We start from the raw sequence: 17,401 nt of genomic DNA on the forward strand, positions 1-17,401 counted from the left end.
TTAGGCATTTGGCAAGCCCCAGGAATACGCTGCTGCGACAGTACAGTCATGTGATCAGCCTGACTGGCGTCACCTGGACACTCTGTGAGACATTTTGGGAACATAGTATGTGCTTCTTCGTCTGCAGTAGGAAGTGAGGTTTTCCGGAGATTTCCTGTGCTTCGGGCGAGGAGGCGAGAAGACTATCATAAATAACACTGAGATGTTTTTGCAGCAGAGGAAAGTGCTGGTGGAACTCACTAGGACAGTGGCCATGGGAAAGGTTGAGATGTGTTAGGCAAGATTGTATGCAGTAACCTTTGGGTGCACTACAGCAAACTTGACCTCCTGGCAATAGGGACCCAACCTTTGGTATAAGTCTGAACTACACAGGTTGGTAGTGTGGCCGAGCAAGCAGGCTTGACTCAAGAGGGGTTAATGTGAGCAGTAGATCAGTTACACAATGATTCACAGTTCTAAGTATCCAAACAAACACTTAAACTCAAGGTTTCTTGATAAAACAGTTATTAATGTATTTCACAGTCAGTTATATACACTGTCTTTAGAAAGGGATTAAACGCCTGTAACACTTAACTATATACTTCATATCACACTCCGTTTCTTTAAATTAAATTATACCCATTGGGGTTGGCAAACAGACACTTCCTACAGCCTCATGTGACTTAAAAAGCTAGGAAACTGTGGACATTGATTTATCAGGGGTACATTTAGAGCACTATGGAGTTTGTGCAAAAGAGAGAATAGAGGAATAAAACAAAGGTTAACAAATAATTCAAATACAGGTAAGTACTTCTAGAAACCTCCCCATGCAGAGTAAATTAACCTTTTCCTGGGGAAAGAGACAGCACAGAGTCAGAGGTAAGAAGAGTCACTCTGGCAGCCAGGACAGCCAATGGTAATTGCTCAATGTCAAGGGGGACTGAAGATCTTCTTTTCAGATAGGTAGAAAGTCTTACACAATGTTTGTCGAAATGTTTGTAGAAATTAAGAACACTTAAAGGGCCACAAGCTAGGAGGCTTGTGAGGGGAAAAGCTTTAGCAACTCTGCAAGGTAACCAATACAGGTCTCAACTGAGAGCAAGCAAGGCTACACGGCAAGAGGTACGTTCTCTTAGACTGAACAGTACCACTGGTTAGAAGAAATGGTTCCAGATGGCTTCTGCTCCTGTGCAGCTCTGCTGATCCTTTTGTTCCTGGGCCTCAGTCATACGGACCAGAGGGAGGACATCTGGGGACTCCTGCTCTGCAATTGGACGATCAGCGGCAGCAATGGCCAAACTTCAATTCAGCAATCCTTCTGTGTTTCAGCTCCTCACATCTGACAGCAAATAGCAACACCACGTTCTCGGATACCAGACTGGGCTTTCTTTGCATCTGGGGTCCAGCACTCTGTGGAGGTAGCTTAGGCTTGGTCAGTCCTGCTTCAGGGAAGTCCAGAGGATATTCATAGTACTCGGGTCCAACTTAAAAGCAACACACACAATCTGGTGTTCCTCTCCTTGGCTCTTCGGTTCCAGCAGCAACTGCAGTGGAAATGCAACCAGCTTCGAGAGAATGTCCAGGTGGCTTACTTTGGAGTTGATTGGTCCCACCAACTGAAAGGGAGAAGTCGTCATGCAGGGCTTCTCTAGTCGAGGGGAATTCGGAGCTTCAGCACAGCAGCGGGGCTTCACCAGGCAAACCAAGGGTCCAGGAGTTGCAGCTAGCGTCTCTTCCAAGTTCTTCATCAGATTCCTTCGTCCAGTGGTCGACTCTGCCTTCCAAACCAAAAAGCCTTACCTTTTATAGAGGTTTCTCAAATTCATTCCAGCCTAGCAGTCAATCACACAGTAGGGTGGCTGTCCTTGCCGGACAGCCAGCCAGCCAATCACCTTTGGGTGCATTCCTGTAACAAATGGGATTAAGCACAGGGAGTTTCGGACACCTCCCTCACTTCCTGCCCATGCCAGACATACTAGAGCCAGAGGCAGGCTTCACTCGTGAATCCCGCCAAAGACAAAACAAAGAGACCAAACTGTTTTAGCGCACCGAATAAAACTCAAGAAGGATCTTTCCAACAAGAAATGGCAAAAAAAGAAGAACGCGCCATTTTGACGAAATGGGCACCCATGGATGTCTTACTGTAGCTGTAAAGCCATAATGGTAGTAAAAAGTAAACCACTGCCAACAGCCATTAACTGTAGAAAGGGTAACATAAAATTGTTGCATGAGAAACTAGACAAAGGAGATACTATGTAACCCCTCCAGCACCCAATTGTAAGATAGTGTGTGCTGGGTCTAGAAAGTTACAATGTAAGTAAAGTCAATTTCACTTTACTGCTCTTGGAAATAGTAGTTGATCCCAGAGAAGGTATTTAAACCTTTGGGAAATCTGAAAGACTTCCCTGTGTCACGGCACTGAAGGTGCTTTGTGACACAATGAAAAGGTGATGCCTGAAGAGTTTGTCAGACTCCAAAGTCAAAAGAAACACAGAAAATGAATCACATTAAAATGAGATGAGAGATACAATTCCTAACGGTGCCATTCTTTAGCAGTGCACCTAATGTAAGCTTCCACAAATAGAAGTGGGGTTGCTGGCTTCTGCCCTGTGAAGAGACAGAGGTAAAAACAGAGGAACGATCGCCCCAGGGCATGGAGCAGAAGGGGTAGCAGCAGGCACAGAATCCTGCAGTAACAAGACCCTGCTTGGTCATGCTGTATTGACAGGGCTAGTCACAGAACAGTATCCTGTAAAAATAATGGAAAACCTGTCTGTCTGCATTCTTCTGTCATGCCCTTGAGTGTTATTGTGAACCTGTTACACCGAGATGGAGAGAGAGAGAGAGAGAGGGAGAGAGAGAGAAAGAGAGAGAGAGAGAGAGAGAGAGAGAGAGAGAGAGAGAGAGAGAGAGAGAGAGAGGACGAAAACAAGCCGAGTGCTTCATTTGACCCAAAAGAAACTTAAACGATTTAATGCATAATAGCGGCGTCTCTAAAAATGTACCCGATTGTACTGTCAGCAGTAAGGAAGACAGCTGGGTGGGTAAATGTACATACCGCATAGACCCCTGACCAATTAGCAGCCCCCAGATTCAGAACCTGCCGGGGCACAGCAACCCCATCATTCTTTCCATCTGACGAACAAGAACAAAATCTGTTGGGCATTAGCTGCTCTTTCAGACCCTCAGTAAAGTGCTTAGACAGCCGAGTGAAATGGTTGGGCGCTTGGTAGACATGCCATTTCCTGTTATGTAGCGTGCCTGCTACATCCAACACCCAAACGCTGCTATGAAGATGAAACCCTTTTGGAGCATACACGTTACTCATAATAAGCACTATAGCATCTTAAACTTACAAGTAATTAGGAAAATTCCCCATCCGACTATTTTTTGTAAAGCGCCTTGATTCTTTTTAGAATAGAGTGTGTGCTTCATAAAACAGCAGGGGTCCGCATCTGCTGGTTGTCCAGATGTTATGGACTCCAACTCCCATCAGGCTTACACAGCATGATCAATGGTGGGGTTCATGGGAGCTGTAGTTCACAACATCAAGAGTGACAAGGGTTTCAGACCGTTGAGCTGGCTAGATGCAGATCTAAATTGGAATTAAGCAGAGAACAGGCTCCTCACATCCCTGTTGTTGACGTGGGTGCATCCGTATGATTGTATAAGATTGCATAAGAAGACCAACAAGGTGCGCCTTCCCTGTGCGTGAAACATACAAGCAAAGCCACACTGCAGATGCGACACCAGAGAGGAGGCAGCAGGGATGCAGTATGTTTAAAAATGCAGGTGTATGCAGTTCCAGCAGGATAGGCCCTTCTTCCATGCTACTGCAGGTAGTGAGATATTATGAGCCCTGGGCCTCCCACTCTGCCTGCCGAAAAACATGGACATCAAACAGCAGGTGTGCCCACTAACTGCGGAAGAGGGCAGAGCCTGTAATGATCCCTCACAGAAATTCATGATGAACATACGGTTCCATGTGCTAATAGCCCTTGCGGCGATATAAAGGCATAGAACCTGTGGCAGACACCCCGGCAACCCCCAGGCATTATTTTTAAAGGAGCGGGGGACATACCCCCAACCAAAAACCACAAAAATGATCCCCCAAAAAATATCGCCTATGCCCATTCCAGACGACCATATATACAGTGATATTTTTGGTGGGGATAATATGTAGTGATACAAAAAATACATGTCCTTAGCAGACTATCTGAACTCCAGGGTTCACACAGCGAAGGCTGGAACAGACAAGCACTGAAAAGCAGTATTCCTGCTCTTCCAAACAAGCATTGGCAATGACAACAGTTTGGTAGCACTTGATGGTAGCACGTGCAAAATGTCTAAAATGTATTAAGAAGCCAAAAATATTGGATTTGGCAATGCTTGTTTTCAAGAGGACTTCAGCGAAGGACAAACATAGTTATTGTATATTGATAGGCTGAAGAGAGAACCGGTTAAGACATATTTATTACACCAGTAGCACAGTGCTTACAGCTCCAATTATGTGGTTAACTCTCAGAAGGGTGCTTTTGACAACACGGGCAGTCACTTGAGTGCAAAGTTTGATGGCGAGGCTTGTTTAAAGCAAATTCAAAGAGTTCCCATGATGAGGCGTTTTCAACAGCGAGGGACAGGCACTAGGTTGGATTGGCCATAGGTATAAGCATGGCCTTGGGCAATGTTAGGCAGAATCATTTGCAGTACCCTTTGTGAACACCACACACAATTAAGACTACAAGTGACAGTACAAATTCACCTTTGTTACAAGCCAGTACTACACAGTAAAGTGGTAGCGATGGCTCAGCAGCCAAACTTATCTCAAGAGTAAAGTGAGCAGTATCAATAGTTACACAAAGGATAGCAATTACAATGGTTCAAACACTGACTAAAGGTTTCTGACTAAAAGAATATGCATTTATTTACACATCAGTTGTAAAACAATTCACTAAAGTAAAGTAGAAAAATCACACTTAATATACTACACACCACCCAATAGTATCTGGACAAGTTAAGCTCAAAATGAAGTGTGAGCAAAATGGCACTCCAGCAATTTAAAAGGGAGGGAAAGACAAGGCTAGACAAAAATGAAGCAACACCAACAAGTAAGTAAGCAGGGCAATCTAGAAAAGGCTACTACAGTCAGGAAATCAAATCAAGAGCCCTGAGTCAATGGACCAGAGTCTTTGCAGAGGAATACACAGTTCAGAGAAGTTCGCTGTTAAGTCTTTGCCAAGAGTTCGGAACAAAGTTGGTTGGAAGAAAAGTTACTTTAAAGAATAGAGAAGGACAAGCCCTCCGATTGGCGAAATCGCCTCCCTCACATCCTGTCCCCCCCAGACATACAGGCGCCTAAGGAGGGCTTCTGTGCAGAAGCCCCACAAAGGACGGCAAACAAAGGAACCAAACCTGGTTTGGTGCACAGAGTAAAACACAAGAAAGACCTTTACAAAAAGAAATGGTGAATAAACCCAGCCAGAACCAAAAAAAAGTAAATGGCGTCCAGCGGATTTAAGTTCGAAGCTACTAACTTAGCATAAAACAGTACCAAAGCTATTTAAATGGACCGCGGTAGGACAAATAGAGTAGATACCACTGCTACCAGCTTATAGAAAGGGGAACGAAATAATGTTCCATGAGAAACAGATAAAAAGGGATAACTATTAACCCTTTCCAGAACTCTATGTAAGATAGTTTGTACTGGGTCTGTGAATTTAAAAAGACTAATAAAGTCAATGGTAACTTTACATGTTCTGGGAGACACTAGTCAGTCCAAGAAAATGGAGTTTGAAGTGGGAAGTCTGAAAAAGACAACCCTGTGTCACTGCACTAAAGGTGCTGTGTAACACACAGTAAAAATATGATGCCTATGGAGTAGGTGAGGCTCCGCAGTCTATGAACACAAAATGTTAAACACACACAGCAAAACAGATGTAAGAGTGGGAAAAAAGGCTTACACAGGTGAAAAAAATAAATCCTAGAAATCCAGCAAAGCTACTGAGTGACTCAGTAGGTAAGGAAAATTAGCCATTCTGGAGAATTCCCCCTAACAGGCAGTCAATGAGTGGACAAATCACCAAACAACGCCTACAAGCTTTATGTCCCTCCTCATATGCCATTTCTCCCTGTCTGGGCTCTAATTCAAGAGTTTCAGCTCATACGCAGCACTCAACTGCCCCCTAATAGCCGGAAATTACAAAACATGTGAGCCTGGTTACCTTTTTTTTCAAATATAGGTATAGAGCAATTCCCGTACCCAACAGCAACAAGGAGACGTGTAAATCATGAGCAAAATCATTGTTTAAAATAACAAAAACATGAAACTAAATCAAAGAAAGCAGGAATAAAAGTGACACAGAAACAAGATAAATAAAAGCTGAAAATAAAGACAAGATAAGGCCACCGAGGAAGCAGAGTAATAGGGGACTTAGGCCCTCATTACAAGTCAGGCGTTAAGGGTTTAACGGCGCCATCGGCGCCGTTAACCCTTAACGCCTGATTCACACTTTAACGCTTGCTTTTTGCAGGCGTTAAAGCCCAAGGCGCTAAGCGACCTTGGTGCTAATTACGGCACTGTAATTTACGGTGCCGTAATTAGCGCCTTCCCCATCCCCATTATGCCCTATGGGGCAAAAATGGGAATGGGGAAGGGCAAATGGTGAATGGGGAATTACCGCCCCACTCACCTTGGAATGGGGCGGTAATTCCGCCATCCACCATGGCGGAGTCCGGCATGGACCACGGTGCTAATACCACCATGGTCCACTGCCTGACTTGTAATGAGGGCCTTAATTACAAATAAAGAAAAATACTGCCCTGGGGACACAGTAATGGGGGCTTTAATAAAACTCAAGAAAAATACCACCCTGGGAACAGAGTAAAGGGGGGCTTAAATACAACAAAAAGGTAGCAGGTGCTCCTATCCAGAAAGAACATGGCTTGATAACCTGTTCTGAGATGAGAGTTTGCAGCACACGCTTTTTGCTCACTGTACCTTTCACAGATGGGAAATATCCATTTGCATATCAGTGTTTGTCCCGCCCACATCGGCAGTCCAGCACCGAAATGCTATGGCAATTCCTTTCTGAACAAGAGTACCGACAGCAACCCCATACACTTGTTTCAGCCTTGTTGGGCCTCATCAGTGAGGGGAAGCTGTGCCTCTCTGGGCACAGTGAGCAGGGAGTCCACATCTGGTTGCCCCCAGGTAATTCAGGGTGACCAACCCCAAGTTCCTTGCAAATACGTCAAAAAAGGTAGCAGGCGCTCCTCTCCAGAAAGAACATGGCATGTTAACCTGTTCTGAGATGAGAGTTTGCAGCACACACTTTTTGCTCGCTTAAATACAACTCAAGAAAAATACTGCCCTTGGGACACAGTGATGGGGACTTAAATAAAACTCAAGAAAAATACCACCCTGGGAACAGTGTAAAGGGGGGGCTTAAATACAACTCAAGAAAAATACTGCCCTGGGAACAGAGTAATATGGGGCTTAAATACAACTCAAGAAAAATACCTCCCAGGTAAAAGCAATATGGGGGTCTTAAATAAAACTCAAGAACAATACCGCCCTGGTAACAGAGTAAAGGGGACTTAAATATAAATCAAGGAAACACCACCCAGGAAACTAAGTAATGGGGACATAGATACAACTTAAGAAAAATGGCACTAAGAAAACAGCAATGGGGCTTAAAAACAAATCAAAGAAATCCCACAAAGTCAACCAAATAATGGGGACCTAAATACAAATCTAGAAAAATATCTCCTAGGAACAGCATAATGGGGACTTAAAATACAAATCAAAGAAATACCACCCAGGAAACCAAGTAATGGAGACCTAAATACAAATCTAGAAAAAATCCACCCAGGGAACAGAGTACTGGGGATTTAGATACAGCTTATGAAAAATAGCACTCAGGAAACAGGGCAATGTTGACTTAAATGCAAATCAAGGAAATACCACCCAGGTAACTGAGTTATGGGGACTTAAATGCAAATTAAGAAAAATACTACTGAGCAAACAGTAATGGGGGACTTAAATATAAATCACAAAAATACCTCCCAGGAATCAGAGTAATGGGGGACATAAATACAACTCAAGAAAAGTGCCTCGTAGGGAGCAGAGTAATGGGGGATTTAAATACAACTCAAGAAAAATACGACACAGAGAACAGAGTAATGGGGGGCCCAAATGCAACTCAAGCACAACATTGCCAAGGGAACAGAGTAATGGGGAACTTAAATACAACTCACGAAAAAAATACCACCCAGGAAACAGAGTGCTGGGGGACATATATACAACTCAAGAAAAGTACCTCCAAGTGAACGGAGCAATGGGGGATTTAAATACAACTCAAGAAGAAAAATACCACCCAGGAAACGGAGTAAATGGGGACTTCAATACAACTCAAGACAAATACTACCCAGGGAACAGGGTAATGGGGGCTTAAATAGAATGCAAGAAAAATAACACAGAGGAAACAGAGTAATGGGGACTTAAATATAAATCAAGACAAATACCACCCAGGGAACAGAGTAATGGGGGCTTAAATACAACTCAAGAGAAATGTCATCAAAATATGGAAAGCAAACGAGCGATAACACACACTGTAGAGGGAGCAGGGAAAGATAACAAGAAGGTCTTTAAGCACAGCGATGTGGTTGCTGCTCAGGAGAGACCAGGACACATTGCTAGAAATCACTCGTGGATACAAAAGGCATAACATGCAAGTACACAGCAAGCAGACCCCCTAAACCCTCCTAACTTGCCCTCCTGAACCCCGAAGCCATGCACTGTACATTGTAAACTGCCTCAAACACACTAAAATAACTCACCCAGATAAAATGTGTTTCTCAACCCTGGGTCCTCAAGCAATATTGCACAGGAACAAAAAAGGTATGTGGGTCGACACAGCCAAGTACAATATGACAGAAATACTTCTAACAACAGGACGAGACAGGGAGGAAGAGGAAAAGGACACGCCCCCCCAGCCTGCATCGCCCACCCACGTGACCAGGGCCTCTTTTAGAACCAGAATTTCAACTCATGTTCATGTCACATACCAATGCTGAAAGGCAACCGACAGATCCTGATCACAAAGGGTTAAATACAGGCAGGGGAACAATAGGCTATATGCAGACACTTATCTGGCTTCTGGACATCATTCAGCCCCTCCTTGCTCTTTGCAATAAGTGACGTGCAGTCTTTGGGAGATGGTGTGTCAAGGAAAGCCACACGCAGGACATCTTGGGCGCTCAGCCTAGTAACACATCTTTGAAGACACATGCCTGGCAGGTGTTGAATAACTCTCATGACCCTAATATGACGGTGTCTGTTAGGGCGAATTATCATAAATGTGCTAATTCCTTTCACCTTAGAGACCCCAGAAGGTTTGCTGCACTTTTAGGACCTGATATTTTTACCTGGAAAGAGTGTGAGCCTTTTTTCCCACTCTATCATATATTTTGATGTGTGTGTTACTCTTGTGTTCTTTGATTATGGAGTTTTAAGATAACTCCACAGGCATCATATTTTCGTGTGTGTTACACAGCACTCCGTGCAGTGGCACAGGGATGTCTTTTAGACTTCCAAAAGGTTTAAATACCTTCTCTGGAATAAACTACCATTTCCCAGCGAATGTAAGGTTAAATTGACTTTACTAGTCTTTTTAAATTCCTTAACCCAGCACACACTAACTTTCTATAGAGAGATGGAAGGGTTACCTAGTATCCCTGTGTCTAGAAACCCATGTAGCAGTCAAATGTTACCCTTTCCTATCGAAATGGCTGGTGGCAGTGGTTTTACAAAGAACTACCATGATTTTTCCTGACTGCAAACACTGGTAGCTAAAAATCACGGGAGCCATGTTTTTCAAGATGCCGCCTTAAGCTCCTTTGTTTAAACAGGTCCTGGTCTTCTTTTTTCACTGTTTCTTTTTGGAAACGTCCTTCTAGAGTTTGTCTGTGCACGCCAAACAAGGTTTGGTCACCTTTGGCAGGCTTCAGGACTGAAGACTCCTCAGACGCCTGAGTGTCTAAGGCGGGCACGAAGTGAGGGAGGTGCCCGAACTCCCTGTGCTTAGTCTGCTGGGAGAACCGAATGCACTCTGGCGTGCTTGGCTGGCTGACTGTCCGGCAAGGACAGCCACTCTGCTGGGCGAGTGACAGCTAGGCTGGAATGAAAGGGAGAAAACTGTTTAAAAGAAAAGTCTCTTGGACTGGAAAGCAGAGTTGACTACTGGAACGAAAGAACCGAAGACCAGCTGGAAGAGGACAGCTGCTGCAACTCCTGGACCATTGGTTTGCCCAGTGAAGTCCTGCTGCAGGTAGGAATTGCCAAGCTCATCTCGACAGAGAAGCCCCTTCAAGGACTACTTCTTCCTTTGAGTTGGTGGGACCAATCAACTCGTAAACCACCTGGATACCATTCTCGAAGTTGGTTAGGTTTAACCAGGGGGAAGGAGACCAGCTTCTCTGCTTAAAGACAGCTACTCAAACCTAAGATCTTCCATTTTGCCAGCTTGCTTGTCTGGACTGGCCCGCCTAGTCTTGTCTGCTGGACCCGAAGAAGTATATTCCTGCAAGTGGAGACAGGGATTAGCCACCTGTGGATTTTAGTGATGGCCTCCCAACTGTTCTCCCCCACTAATCACCTCCGCTATCCCCTTAGTAACCTCACCTTATGTTTTTAAAAGATGAGCTCTCCATCCTGCGTGTCTTGCAGGGGCGCGTAGATATCAGTTACTTCACTGATTTGAAGGCATTGGGAGAGTTCTGGTAAGTATTGACTCCAAAATCCCAGGCGGGATTGGCAGTATCTAGTTCAAAGAGTTTAATATGCCCGATGTTCACTCTTGTCCCCTTCCTTCCTTAACTTGCAGCTGAGTTCATGAAAGAAGGTCTTGTGGCTGCTGATGGCATTCAGGTAAGAGTCTGTGTTACCCACACTGTCCGGTAACTATTGCATGCGTTAACGTGTTGTTTTTCTCCCTCTTTACAGGTGCGGCATATGAAGATGTGGAGAGTTATGGAATAATACCACCGGTGGTAAATCAGGTAAGTCTATGGTGGTAAGAAGTTGTATTTGTTGATTCCCTTGGCTCACCTTGTTTTTCTTGTGTCCCCCAGGTGCCGGAGTATGGCGAAGAAATGATGGAGACAGTGCCGGATCGAAAGATGCTGTGACAACTGGTGAGTATGGCGCGGTGCTGGAGCTGGCGTAGGGACGCGTGAAGAACTGAAGTTCTTTCCAGGTCCGGAGATGCAATGGATCCAGAATCAGGTGAGGAATTTGAAATAAGTTCGTTTTCTGACCTTGTCCTTTTCTTCCTCTTTATTCTAGGAGCTCCAGATTCGAGGCGGGCGTGGCAGGAGACTGGATGCTGGCTGCAGGCACGGTGAGCGTCACGCTGCTGGATGCAGAATAACGCGAAGCATGTGCTGCTGTTTGGGTGTGGTTTAAATAGCCTCCAAAGTAGTTCCAGGTGAGAAGTTCCCTAGAGCCACGCCCGAGTAAAAAATAGTCCCTGTAACAAAATAGTCCCTGTAAGAAAATAGTCTCTGTAACAAAATAGTCCCATCCAGGCCTCATGTAGGCTTGGGCTCTTTTGCAGCATGTTCTGCATGAGATAAGTAGTGTCTATGAGCCTGGCACCTATGGCACCAGGACTGATTTTTATTATGAGCCTGGTTCCTACGGCGCCAGGACTGAACCCAGACAGCCCCTAGCTGGGGCTGCTGGGATTTTTGTAAATGTCTGGATGCCTGCTCCCGGGGCTGATGGGCTTGATCTGGATGCCCGGAGGTAGGCATCATGACAAGAACATTGGCAAAGACTTTACCGTTTACTACAAGAACTGCTCTTTCCTATCCAAGACACTAGCCCATTGACTTTGGCCTAGGCCTATTGAACTGAATCGAGTCCTCTAGTGAACTGAAAATATTTGCACTGCCTAAGAAAGTATTTGTGATCTATTCTATTAACTTGTGCCTTTTACTCCCATTCAAAGTAACTGAAATGCCATTTTGCTCCTATTTCAGGGGAGCCTAATTTACTCAGAAACGTATTGGTTCAGTATTGAAGTGGGTTTGTGTATAATATTAAGTTGCCTCCTTCTAGTGAATGTTTTGCTAAATGATTTTGTAATAAATGAATAAGGGTTTTACCAAGAAACCCTGATTGTAAGTGTCTACTTGAACCACTGTGACTGTAAGACCTCTGTGTAACATCCTGTTACTGCTCACATTCCCTCTTGAGATAAGCCTGGCTGCTCAGCTCACTACCAAAAACTGTGTAGAACAGACGTATACCAAAGGTTGGTTTTGTTTACACCTGTAGTCCTAATTGTATGTGGTGGTCCCAGAGGGTACTGCAATCAATTCTGCCTAACACTAGTGGCAATCAGTGAGGATAAAGTATAGTTGTTACATTGAGAGTGCTGCTCTTACTTTTGTTCAAATAACCTTCACAAGGCTAAGCCCCACTAGAAAAGCAATTGTTTTATAATGCCAAAGATGGATAACTTCAAACAGGAAGCCCTGATCATTCTAACAGTAGATCAACTGAAAGATATGTGTAAGGTCAGGTCTCTCTCTGTTAAAGGCAAGAAAAATTAATTGATTGGGAAATTGTTGAATCATCAAAGACTGAGAGGTAGAGTTATAACCCCTACCCCCTCGGCAAATGTGGATAGTGTTGATGAGGATGATAATGATTCAGAGTCTGACTCTAATGTTATTGAAGAGCTAGAAGAGTCAGAGGAGTCTCAGGATGTGAGCCCACTGCACCTCTACCTGCTTTAGGCCCTCAACCTGTAGCCAAAAGGACCCTACCAGGTCCAGTACTGAGTCCAGAATGGGTCTCTCTTAAAAAGATGAGACTTGAGTTAGAGTTGAAAAGGCCCCAAATTCAAACTGAAAGTAAACATCAAGAAATCAAACTCATAGAAATGGAAATGCATCATGGTCTTGAAATAAAGACATTGTCTCTTGAAAATGGTTCTATCCCAAATTCTTCTAGGTCTTCCAGTCCTAAGAGACCTTGCATGCCTAAAGAAGCTGTGAGTATGTATGAGGTGAGACTTGATATTTTGGATTGGTTGGCTGCTTTTGAGTATAACTATGGGATTCAAGGTTGTACAGGGAAGCAGCTGATTCCTTGGCTTTTGTCTAGGCTCCCCCAGGTTGCAACGGATGCTGTAATGGGGGAGCTTGAAAGATTGGAGTATGCAAATGTGAAGCTAGCTTTGATAACTAGATTTGGGAAAACTCCTTCCCAGTACCTTAAGAGGTTTAAGACCCTCAGAAATCATGATGGTACCCATTGGGCTACCTGGGTGTGTGAATGTTTGAAGAACTTAGATGGTTGGGTTAAGGGTTACAGAGTTAACACTTATGAAGGTATGAGAAATCTGTTTATGTTGGAGTCTATCTATCATGCCTGCTCACCTGAGCTGAGACAGCACTTGGCTGACTCTAAGGAAATTGATCCAAAGAAGTGAGCAAAGGCTGCTGACTTGTGGGTTGCCAACAGGGCTACTCACAAGGATTCTGGGGCAACTCAGAAGAAGGATGATGGGAAGCAGCAAAAGAAAGATGGCAAAGAGAATTCTAATACCTCCAATCCAAAAGAGGCCCCCAAACAGAAAAAGTGTAAGCTACAAGGGAAAGCGAATAAGGCTAGTGAAACCTCTGGTGCCAAACCAGAGGGAGGTCAGCAGAAACCCCCATTTGTCAAAACATTTGGAAAATGTTATGCTTGATGGTCTACAGACCATGTGAAAGGGGATCCCAGATGCAAGGGTAAACCTTCAGGAGCCAAAACTGTCTCCTTAGCCTTTTCCGCAGAGGGAGAAGTAGACATGACAAGTGGAAATTTTCAACTGCTGGCTGAAGACCCCATTGTAGTCTCTGCCAGTGTTTCTTTAGTGTCCCTGGGTCTGTGGGAACAGCAGAATATAGATGTCTATAATTCAATTCCAGATAACACAAATGAATATTACAAGGACAGTGTACTTGTAAATGTCAGGAGACCCCTGCCATTAGAGACACTGGGGCCAGCATTACAGTGGTGGATGAATCTTTTTTCAAACCTGAGGATGTTGCTAAGGCATTCAAAGGCCTCACTAAGCTTGCTGGAGACTCTGTACAAATGCTTCCTAGACTACCAGCTCTCATCCACTGCAACATCATGACTGTCAAGATACCTGTTAGTGTACAAAGTGAGGTGCCAGGGAGAGTCCTGTTGGGGAATGACTTAAAAACTCTTGGAGTTGTATCGAGCACTGCCATGCCTCCCAGTTAAAGGAAACAGGAGCAGACAAGGAAGGCCAGAGAGAGTACCTTAACTGACTCTCTAGTGGATGTTACAGAGGAATCTATAACACCCAGTCCACAGGAATTACTAACTGCTATTTCAAAGAAGAATGAGACAAAGGGGAAACCAAAGGTCTCAAAGAAAAATCCAGGAAGCACTCCTATGTTACCAACAAGGACATCCCCGAGAGAACTGTCCAAAGTCACACCTGTGACAGCTCCACCAGCTGAGGCTGAGTGTGAGGAACAACCATGAAAGGTTTAATCAGCTGCTGAAGATTCTGATCTGGAAGAAGACCTGACCCCTGTTGGAGATCTGGATCTTAAAGACCATCGTGAGCTGCAGTCTTTACTTGCAGAAGGTGGCCCCTGTAGGGCACACTTCAGTAGTGGCCAAAGAGAGTGTCCTACTCTTGAAAGTCTTCGTCAACCGGCAGCTTCCCAGCTGGACGGGCAAGAGCCAGGGAAGCACAGGTTATACTGGGCCGATGGCCTCTTCTACAGTGAACCAACTGAGTCTATCCCAGGGGAATACAGAAGACGTGTAGTGCCCCTAGAGACAAGACACCAGTTCCTACAGTTAGCCCATGAGATTCCTTTGGCTGATCACTTGAACTTCAAGTAGACCAAGGAAAGTCTTTCTCTATATTTCTACTGGCCTACATTGGGGTCTAATGTAGATCAATTCTGTAGGAGCTGTCATACTTGTCAGACATCTGGCAAGAGTGTAGCCAAGAATGTGGCACCTTTGGTGCCCCTCCCAGTGTTGGGAGTCCCTTTTGAGAGGGTAGGAATTTACATTGTTGGTCCCTTAGACCCTCCAACCTCTTCAAGCAATCGATTTAAATTGGTTGTAGTAGACCATGCTACTAGGTATCCTGAAGCTATATCTATGGGGACTGTTTTAGCTCAGGCTGTTGCTAAGGCCCTACTTGGTATTTTTATCAGGGTAGGTTTTCCTAAGGAAGTCATCTCTGACAGGGGTTCAAAATGTATGTCCCACTACCAGGCCATGTGGAAAAACTGTGGAGTAACTTACACAATCTCAACTGCCTACCATCCACAGACAGATGGATTGGTAGAGAGGTTCAACAGTACTATGAAGAACTTGATAGGTGCTTTAGAGGAAGCCCTTAGAAGAAAGTGGGACCTTCTACTACCATGCCTTCTATTTGCTTATAGAGAGGTCCCTCAGGAGGGAGTTGGAATTAGACCCTTTGAACCTCTCTATGGTCATCCAGTTAGATGTCCATTAGCCCTAAATAAGGAGGGGTTGGAGAGTGCTCCTTCTCCCAAGCCAGTGAGAGTCACTGACTATGTGTTAGGTCTCCGGAGGAGGATGACACACATGATGACAGAAGCATCTGATAAGTTAAAAGCAGGTCAGGCTCTGGTGAAGCACTGGCATGACCAGAAAGCCAACATGGTTGAGTTCACTCAAGATCAGAAAGTTTTATTTATGGTTCCAACAAGGCAGAGGGCCTTACAGGACAAATGGATAGGACCCTTCAAGGTTGTGGGAAAACCTGGAGAGGTCAACTATCTGGTGGATTTAGTCAATCCTAAGGAGGCCCCAGGGTCTTTCACACCAACTGTCTAAAGGCTTATGTCACCAGACCAGAAGTGAGAGCTTTGCTTCTAGCTTCAGCTCAAGAGGAGGAATAGAGTGAAATTCTACCTGATCTCTTCAGTGGACAACCTTTAGATGAGAACATAGAAGGAGTTAATCTCTCTTCTAATCTGACACTGGAACAACAGGAGGAGTGCAAGTTTCTGTTAAATCAGTTTGCCTTCCTGTTTTCACTATCACCAGACTTGACCCCTTGGGGCCAGCATGATATGCTCAGTGGTGACTGTTTACCTGTTGTTAAAAGCAGAGGTTACAGAATGTCAGATATGTCAGAACCCACATAAATGAAGAAGTCAACAAGATGCTTGATCGTGGGGTGATAGAACCCTCTACCAGTCCATGGTCTAGTCCAGTTGTACTAGTGCCAAAGGCAGGATCCAAAGAGTTGAGATTATGTGTGGACTATAGAGCTCTAAATGGAATCACTAATACTGATGCCCATCCTTTACCTAGGACATATGATCTGGTGGACAAGCTTGGTTCAGCCAAGTACCTCAGTACTTTAGACCTAATATCAGGCTATTGGCAAATAGCCCTGACAAACCATGCCAAGGAGAAAACTGCTTTCTCCACCCCAGCAGGCCTCTACCAGTTTAATCAAATGTGTTTTGGATTAAAGAATGCACCTGCAACATTCCAAAGGATGGTTAATCAAGTTCTGAATGGGATGGAGGATTTCTGCATGGCGTACTTGGATGACATTACAATGTTCAGCCCTACTTGGGAAGAACATGTTGACCACTTGGGATATGTTTTGCAGGCTCTTGAACAGGCCCATCTGACCATAAAGGCAAGTAAATGTCAAATTGGTCAGAGCAAAGTGGTCTACCTTGGACACGAGGGAAGGGGAGGTGAAATAAGGCCATTGCCTAGCAAAGTACAAGCTGTACAAGAATGGGCGACCCCTACTACTCAAACCCAAGTGAGAGCCTTCCTAGGCCTCACTTGTTATTATAGGAACTTCATTGAGAACTATGGGTCCATAGCTTCTCCCTTGAATGTAGTCGTTTCACCCAAATTTCATAAAAAGGTCAGATGGAATGAGGAGTGCACCAAGTTATTTGAAGGACTTAAGAAAGCCCTTCGTCAAGCTCCAGTCTTAAGAGATCTTGACTACAGCCAAACCTTCATTGTTCAAACAAATGCTTCCAATACAGTTATAGGTGCAGTTCTGAGTCAGCTGGATAAGAAAGGTGGGTAGCACCCCATCTGCTTCATCAGCAGGACGCTGAAGGAGCCAGAAACAAGGTGGGCAACCATAGAATATGAATGTTTTGCTATTGTGTGGTCACTGAAGAAGTTTAGACCATACTTGTATGGATCTACTTTTGTGATTCAGACTGACCACCAACACTTGAGATGGTTAATGCAGATGAACGGCGAGAATCCTAAATTGTTAAGATGATCAATCAGCCTACAGGGGTTTGATTTTACCATTGAACACAGGTCAGGGTGTAATCACCAACATGCTGATGG

The 17,401-nt window shown here is 44.5% G+C and overlaps 1 protein-coding gene across 2 annotated transcripts in view; it reads right to left on the reverse strand.

The window, feature by feature from the left end:
- LOC138580117 (arginine-glutamic acid dipeptide repeats protein-like) overlaps positions 1-8,929 on the reverse strand; it is a 259,197-nt gene extending 250,268 nt beyond the window's left edge. For both annotated transcript variants that reach the window (XM_069650395.1, XM_069650394.1), the window contains exon 1: positions 8,818-8,929. The gene's annotated coding sequence lies outside the window, so the exon portion shown is untranslated. The remainder of the gene's footprint in view (positions 1-8,817) is intronic.
- Positions 8,930-17,401: the final 8,472 nt, after the last annotated feature.

Source organism: Ambystoma mexicanum, chromosome 3p (assembly GCF_040938575.1).
Source record: "Ambystoma mexicanum isolate Mex_15411 chromosome 3p, UKY_AmexF1_1, whole genome shotgun sequence".
Taxonomy (NCBI): domain Eukaryota; kingdom Metazoa; phylum Chordata; class Amphibia; order Caudata; family Ambystomatidae; genus Ambystoma; species Ambystoma mexicanum.